This window comes from Nothobranchius furzeri, chromosome 12 (genome assembly GCF_043380555.1).
Source record: "Nothobranchius furzeri strain GRZ-AD chromosome 12, NfurGRZ-RIMD1, whole genome shotgun sequence".
Classification (NCBI taxonomy): domain Eukaryota; kingdom Metazoa; phylum Chordata; class Actinopteri; order Cyprinodontiformes; family Nothobranchiidae; genus Nothobranchius; species Nothobranchius furzeri.
In genome coordinates, this window is record NC_091752.1 from 2,448,609 (window position 1) to 2,456,374 (window position 7,766).

A 7,766-nucleotide genomic window follows, 5' to 3' on the forward strand; every position below is an offset into this window, starting at 1 on the left:
TCTATATTTTTGGTTTAGTTCAATATTTCTATATGTACACAAACTATATTATAATAATCCCTTTATAGGTTGATTATCTTACATGGTTGGCTGCGCTGCATATAGCAATCGGTCTGAGGGAGGAATCAGAATTACGGCTTACCCAAAGATGCAGAGACAATAAGAAAATGGTTGGCTCAAGTCAGCAGGAGCAACCGCACCATGACCAGAGATCACAATAACAAAAAGCTGTGTGCAGTGAGTTTAATGTGCACCCTATAATGTTTTCTATCAAGGTTCTACATGTTCTGCTCTCAACTGCACAAGGCAGCAATTAAACTGTTAAATGTGGCAGGAAATAAACTAATACACCACTCTACAGGCACATGTAGAGGAGGGACAGTTTACTAAGACTAGGCAAGGCAAGGTGAGACTCAGGGCTGATGCTGTGTTTGTTCATCGCCCTGAACCAAGGAGGAGGAAGGACCCCGCAGTGAGAAGTACAGCAGAACCACTGCATGTTGATCCACTGACCAGTGACCACACGTGTTGTACTCAAGTAAACTGTGGTACGAATCTTTTGAAATATTAGACATTTGTATTTATTTTATTGAAAAATGATTCTTTATTCGAACAGTGCCATTATAATTTCAGAGAATGAGGAAAGCAGCAGCAGCAGTGAGGCAAATGAGATGAGGGAAAGTGAGGGGGGACATGAGATGGTATCAGGAGAGAGGGACATCCCAGGAAGCCATGAGGAGCCAGCGTCAGGGCCAGGAGGAGAAAGGACCAGGCGATGCAACCAGGAAACCCAGCTGGAAAACCTAAGGGAGGAAACAGAAAATCAAAAAGGCATGAAAAACATAAGAGGCATTAAATGGAGTAAACAGACAATCAAAAAGGCCGTACAGCTCTGTTTTTCAGTGGGTTCAACAGGCTGCAGGTTTCTTCAGGACATGAGTATCCCTCTGCCTGATGTTAGAACCTGCACAGACAAATGCAGCCCATTAACTGGAACCAGGTGTGTTAGGAGAGGTGTGTGACATGCTCAGTTTGACGGTTAAAAATCTGGCAGAGATGGAAAGAGAGTGTGTGCTTACTGTGGATGAGATGGCAATCACTCCAGGCGTGCATCACTCCATCACAGACCCAACTGGGTTTTGCCACCACCGTTGTTCCTGGTCAGCTCTCCACTCAGCCACGATGAAAACATGAAGATGGACACACAACACAGTTTAAGCTTTAATGGTTACATAAGATTTTTGTTTTAGTTACTCTATGACATTTATTTATTGATATTTATGTTATTGTTCATTCTTATTTCTTGTCATTCCTTAATAACAAAATTGCAAATGCTAATATTATAAAGCAAGTGGAAAAGAGCAGTTTTATGGAAAATGTCTCATTTTTAAAAGTTATTGTTCGACTACTATTCTTGAATTATCTTAATTATATTCTTATTACTTGAGTCCACAAAACAGAACATATCTTCTTATGTTCGTAATCCTGTTTGTCTCATGCTTCAGCAGTGTGTTGCAGTCAGTGTTATTAACTGAAAAATATTAAAAAATTACTTGTCTTCACAATCACATTTTCTTTATTATTGGTCTCTCCATTTGTGCTTCCATTTCTGATGCATGTTCATGTTGATACAGCAACCAGCAACGTATTGTACAAAAAATCCCAAATTAAACTAATAATATAAAAAGTTTATAACCTATTTCAATCTGTGGGGAATATTTTTAAAACGTAGAATCAAACAAACTGAAATAAACACGTCTGCAGCTTGTCCTCCTGCTCACAACCACACTGTAAACCCGAATAAGTTCCCAGAACTCAAAAATTTTGAGGCAATCAATTGCCTCAATTTTTTTGAGTTTTGATACTGAAAATTTTAAGTTTTCATAAATAAAATGTCTTAATAAATTTTACTCATACATTTGAAGTTTCTTAAATTAAAATTGCTCATCCAATCAACTCAAAATATTTTAGTTGCCACACTGTAAACCAAAAAAGTTCCCACAACTCAAACATTTTGAATTGCAAAACAAAATATGCTACGTCTTTGAACCTAAATTTATTAATAAATTCTACTCATAAACCTTGAGTTAGATTAAATAAAAATTGCTCATCCAATCAACTCAAAATATTTTAGTTGCCACACTGCAAACCAAAAAAGTTCCCACAAGTCAAACATTTTGAATTGCAAAACAAAATATGCTACGTCCTTGAACTTAAATTTATTAATAAATTCTACTCATAAACCTTGCATTAGATTAAATTAAAAATTGTTATCCATTCAACTCAAAATATTTTTGTCAACAAGCTGCACACAGTTAGCTCATTAAAGGTTATCTAGCTTAAACTGGCAACATAAAATATCATCGTTGGCTTATTTTGGTACAAAGCGGTTAGCTAACGCTTCACAATGCAACAAAATGATGATATTTCATCAACTTACCAGAGAAAATTCTTCCGAAACACCGAAAATGAACAGCAGTCAATGCAGCAGGGGGGCTGGTTGGAACTATTCAAAGCTACATAAACCACGTGACTCCTGCATTCCATTCTTTCCATAGGAGTCATTTGAACCTTCTGCTCATTTGTTCTATAATTAGCTCTACAGTAGATGGTCTCGGTATGGCGGGTGTTTTAATTAAAGCTCTGATAGCTGGAGTTTGACAGTCGGATCCATCAGAGAGAAGACTGCTGGACCTAGATCAGCTTTGACAACCCGACAGCAGAAATCTAATCTCTGTAGGTTAACAGCAGAAAATAAAGATTTCCATCCAAGTCTCTTCTCAGTTAATCCTCAGTTAATCTGAGACCTTCTGAAATGATGAATGAGTGAAAGGAGATGAAATGGATTTGTCATTATTAAAGAGCCTTTCAAGGATTAATGTCCTACAGTAAAACACAATATCTCATCATTAGATGTAACAAACAAAACATGTTATTAATTATTAACCCGTAAAGCTAAATACGAGGAGATGTCCTTGCTTAAAGCCGAAGATGGTCTAATAAGATTGAAGCAGACGTTTTGTGATCAGGGAGAAAAGCCGAGTAAACTGCTAGCTTGGCAGATAAAGAAACTTGAATCTGACAGAGCCATTAATTTAATTAGGAACGATAAAGAGGAATTATCTACGGATCCCATAGAAATTAATAACACCTTTGCCTTATATTATAAAAACCTATATAATTCTGACACTCCACTAGACCTGGTGAACCAAAATCCTTTCTTGGATAGTTTGGTCTTTCCTTGCATTTCTGAGGGTATGAAGAATGAATTAGAGAGAGAAATAAATTTCAATGACGTTTCGGATGCCATTAGGAACATGAGGGGAGGTAAAGCTTCGGGTCCTGACGGGCTTCTGATTGACATGTACAAGCTATTTAAAGCAAAATTAATTCCCCCATTACTAGATGTTTATCTGGAATCCTTTACAACAGGTTGCCTACCTGCTACATTACGTAGTGCCCTGATCATTCTCATTTTAAAACCAAACAAAGCGCCAACTGAAAGCGGTTCTTATAGACCCATATCGTTGTTAAATTCAGGCTCCAAAATCATAGCTAAAGCTCTGGCTATGAGGCTGGAGAGGGCTCTTCCAGCCATTATACATGGAGATCAAAATGGTTTTGTTCAAAACCGTCAGGGGTTCCATAATGTGAGGAGAGTTCTCAATATAATCCATAAGTGTGAAGAGACACCTGACACTGCAATACTATCACTCGATGCGGAGAAGGCATTCGATCGAGTCGAATGGCCCTATATAATTGAGGTGCTTAAGCGTTTCGGATTTGGTGATCACTTTCGTAGATGGGTTGAAATTTTACTTGCTAATTCGGTTGCAATGGTATCTACTAATAATCTCATCTCTCATTCTTTTGAGCTATTTCGAGGCACCAAACAAGGGTCTCCAATTTCACCTCTGCTTTTTGTACTAGCCATGGAACCTTTAGCAATAGCAATAAGATCACATCCATCAATCCAGGGTACTAAAATTGGAGAGACGCTACACAAAACAGCAATGTACGCTGATGATACTATTGTGTTTCTATCACATCTCGCAGAATCAATACCATCCCTCATGAATCTATTCGATCAATTTGGCAGTTTCTCTGGGTTCAAAGTAAATAGAGAAAAATCATCCATTATGTTTCTAAATGTAAATGAGAGGGTGAAACCAGTTGTGTCCCATCCATTTGTAAATGCTATGGAGGGATTTAAAAATTTGGGCATCAGAATAACCCCAAAAATAAGCGATCTTAGCTCAGCCAACTATGAGCCCATGGTAATTGAGGTGTCGGAAGAGATCACTAGATTAACATCATTGCCTCTTTCTTTACTGGGAAGAATAAACATAGTTAAAAATGACTATATTACCTAAATTTTTATATATCCTTCAGTCAATTCCGCTGGCCCCTCCTCCTTCTTTTTTTCCCAAGATCATAGGGCTCCTCTCTAATTTCATTTGGAACAACAGGAAGCCAAGACTCAGACTCTCCCTCTTGTATTTACCATATGATAAGGGAGGGATACAATTTCCCAATTTAGAATGGTATTTTTGGGCTGCTCAGTTGAGGACGACTATGTTCGGGTTTTCAAACGATATTTTCCTTCCCTGGCTAGAAATTGAAAAAATGTCCTCAAAAGGTTTGTCATTACATAGCTATCTATACTCAGCACCCTTTAAAACTTTAAAGAAAACTACTACTAATCCATTTGTAAAAAATACTGTTGTTATTTGGCATAAAGTACAAAAAATGCTGAATGACTCTCCAAGGCTGTCCTGTTTCTCCCCAATTTGGGGTAATGACCTTTTTGCTCCTGCTAAAAATGACTTGGGCTTTAAAGAATGGCTTAACAAGGGCATTGCAAATTTGCAGGACCTATACAAGGAACACTCTTTAATGTCATTCAGGGAATTAATGGCAAAGTTTAATATTCCGCAGAAACACTTTTTTAAGTACTTACAACTTAGAAGTTTTATTCTGGCACACTTAAATAACTCAGTACATCAACCTCCACTGTCAATCCTAGAAATTAATGTTACAAAAAACTATTTTGATAAAAGATTGGTGTCCCAGTTTTATAGCATGTTAGTTGAAAACCATAAGGACAACTCTGATAGTAGAAGACGGGAGCGGATTAGTGACTTACAAGAAGATATTTCATCTATTGAATGGAGTAAAATACGTTTAAAAGCACACACTCAAACAACTAACACTCGTTTGAGAATGATACAATTTAATTGGATAATGCGAACATACATATCCCCTGTACAATTGAATAAATTTGATCCGAATATAATTGATCTATGCTATAAGTGTAATAGACATCAGGGTACATTATACCATTGCCTGTGGAAATGTGAAGAGATTCAAAAATTTTGGATTTCAGTGTTACAATATATTTCTCAGATCACAACTTCCCCTGTACCACTTTGCCCTAAGTTATGTATTTTAGGCTTGTACCCAGATGACTGTACTCTGTCGTGTGTGGAAAGAAAAATGATCGATCTTTGTTTGTTACAGGCCAAACGCTGTATTGCATTATGTTGGAAGAATGTTGGTTGCCCCTCCTTTAACCACTGGTTAAACAACGTAATATCGAGTTTAGCTCTGGAGAAACTGACTTATATTGTTAAAGAGAAGGCCTCTGAATTTTATAACATTTGGAAGATATTTCTGGATCTACTGAGGAGTGGGGATTTGGAGGGGGGCGAGGGGTGAATAAGATAACTAGACAATGATGAACGATGTCTGACGAGTTGTTGGGAATATACTGTGTAACCTAAAAAAAACATACTTTTTTTTCTTATTTTCTTGCATTGTTTGTTATCTTAAATTATTATTCACTTACCTTGAATCTGTTAGGATTAACATTTTAATTATTATTATTATTATTATTATTAGTAGTAGTAGTAGTAGTAGTAGCATTTTAATGCCTGCCATATGTTCATTATATTTTTGTGTTGGATACTGTTGATGGAAGGGGGGTAAAGGGAAAAAAGGAGGAAGAAAAAAACTAAATAAACATATGTTTTAAAAAAAAGGCATGAAAAACACAAGAGGCATTAAATGGAGTAAACAGACAATCAAAAAGGCCGTACAGCTCGGTTTTTCAGTGGGTTCAACAGGCTACAGGTTTCTTCAGGACACGAGTATCCCTCTGCCTGATGTTCGAACCCTGCAAAGACAAATGCAGCCCATTAACTGGAACCAGGTGTGTTAGGAGAGGTGTGTGACATGCTCAGTTTGAAGGTTAAAAATCTGACAGAGATGGAAAGAGAGTGTGTGCTTACTGTGGATGAGATGGCAATCACTTACAAGTTACGAATCCAAAGTTACGTGTCATGAAACATGTTCCAAGTTTCAAAACTTGGTACAAGTTACACTGAATATTGTCCCAATCCTAGCTCCATACAAATGCCATTGGGTGGGGCACAGTCAGACCTAGCAGGGAAAGCCATGCTTACATCAAAGAGCTGCTAGGAGCTCATTTGAACCTTCTGCTCATTTGTTCTATAATTAGCTCTACAGACAGTAGATGGTCTCGGTATGGCGGGTGTTTTAATTAAAGCTCTGATAGCTGGAGTTTGACAGTCGGATCCATCAGAGAGAAGACTGCTGGGCCTAGATCAGCTTTGACAACCCAACAGCAGAAATCTAATCTCTGTAGGTTAACAGCAGAAAATAAAGATTTCCATCCAAATCTCTTCTCAGTTAATCCTCAGTTAATCTGAGACCTTCTGAAATGATGAATGAGTGAAAGGAGTGAAATGGATTTGTCATTATTAAAGAGCCTTTCAAGGATTAATGTCCTACAGTAAAACACAATATCTCATCATTAGATGTAGCAAACAAAACATGTCGGATCCTGACTGCAGCACAGCTTTTGTTACTCTCGGGCCACTTTATTAGGCACACATTCCTATTATTGGGTTGGACCACCAAAGCTTTACACTGTCTGAATTATTGGCGTCATGGATCCAACAAGCGGATGGAAAGGTTCATCAGATGTTCTGGTCCATATTAACAAAACAGAACCACACAGAACCTCCTGTTTCTCCACATTTCAAAGCTTCTGGACTGGACTGAGATCTAGTGACTGTGGAGGCCGTTTGAGTCCAGTGAACTCAAGTTCCTGTTCTATAAGCCAGTTAGAGAAGATCTGAGCTTTGTGCATGGTGCATCATCCTGCTGGCAGTAGCCATCAGAAGATGGGTCTATGTAGTCATAAAGAAATGGACATGGTCAGTGACAACACTCGGGTAAGCTGTGGGGTTTAAACCAGACTTACCCCTCCTTTCCGCCGTGACGGAGCTGTCAGCAGCACGTCATAGCTGCTGATAGGAACCGCTGTGGTCAACAGAACCTTTTCCACCGGAGCCGGTGCCGGTGCAAGATCGGCTCGGGGTCCTTCGACTGCCGATGACGTCAAAGTAGTTGATTGGCTGAACATAAGCTTACGGGATTATCACGTTCTGATTTTGATTGGTCAGAACAAATTTGCGGTCGTAGTCTTAGCGGTTGTAGTCCTGTAGTCCAAAAATCAACACTTTTTGGAGAAAATATGTTTGAATTTCTAAAGGAAATGTAAAATAAAAGCAAGTGATAAACGGTGACCCTCAAAAGCTCTTGATGTTGATGAAATGGGGCAAAATAAAATATAAGAACTTTATTGAAAGACACCAAGCAACATTTAGAGTCAAAGAGTGTATTTAGATAACAACTAAGGAAATATACAGACGAACTCCACATTAATACAAACAGATGTG

At 38.1% G+C, this 7,766-nt stretch overlaps 1 long non-coding RNA gene across 2 annotated transcripts; it reads right to left on the minus strand.

Moving 5' to 3' along the window:
* Nucleotides 1–526: 526 nt before the first annotated feature.
* LOC129166734 (uncharacterized) lies at nucleotides 527–2,507 on the minus strand. 2 transcript variants are annotated; one of them, XR_008565640.2, is made up of 4 exons: nucleotides 2,441–2,507; nucleotides 1,080–1,167; nucleotides 889–964; nucleotides 527–803 (listed from the first exon to the last, which is right to left on the minus strand). It is a non-coding gene; the product is annotated as an uncharacterized lncRNA (long non-coding RNA). The 2 variants fall into 2 exon arrangements; XR_008565639.2 differs by having other exon boundaries at nucleotides 1,080–2,501.
* Nucleotides 2,508–7,766: the final 5,259 nt, after the last annotated feature.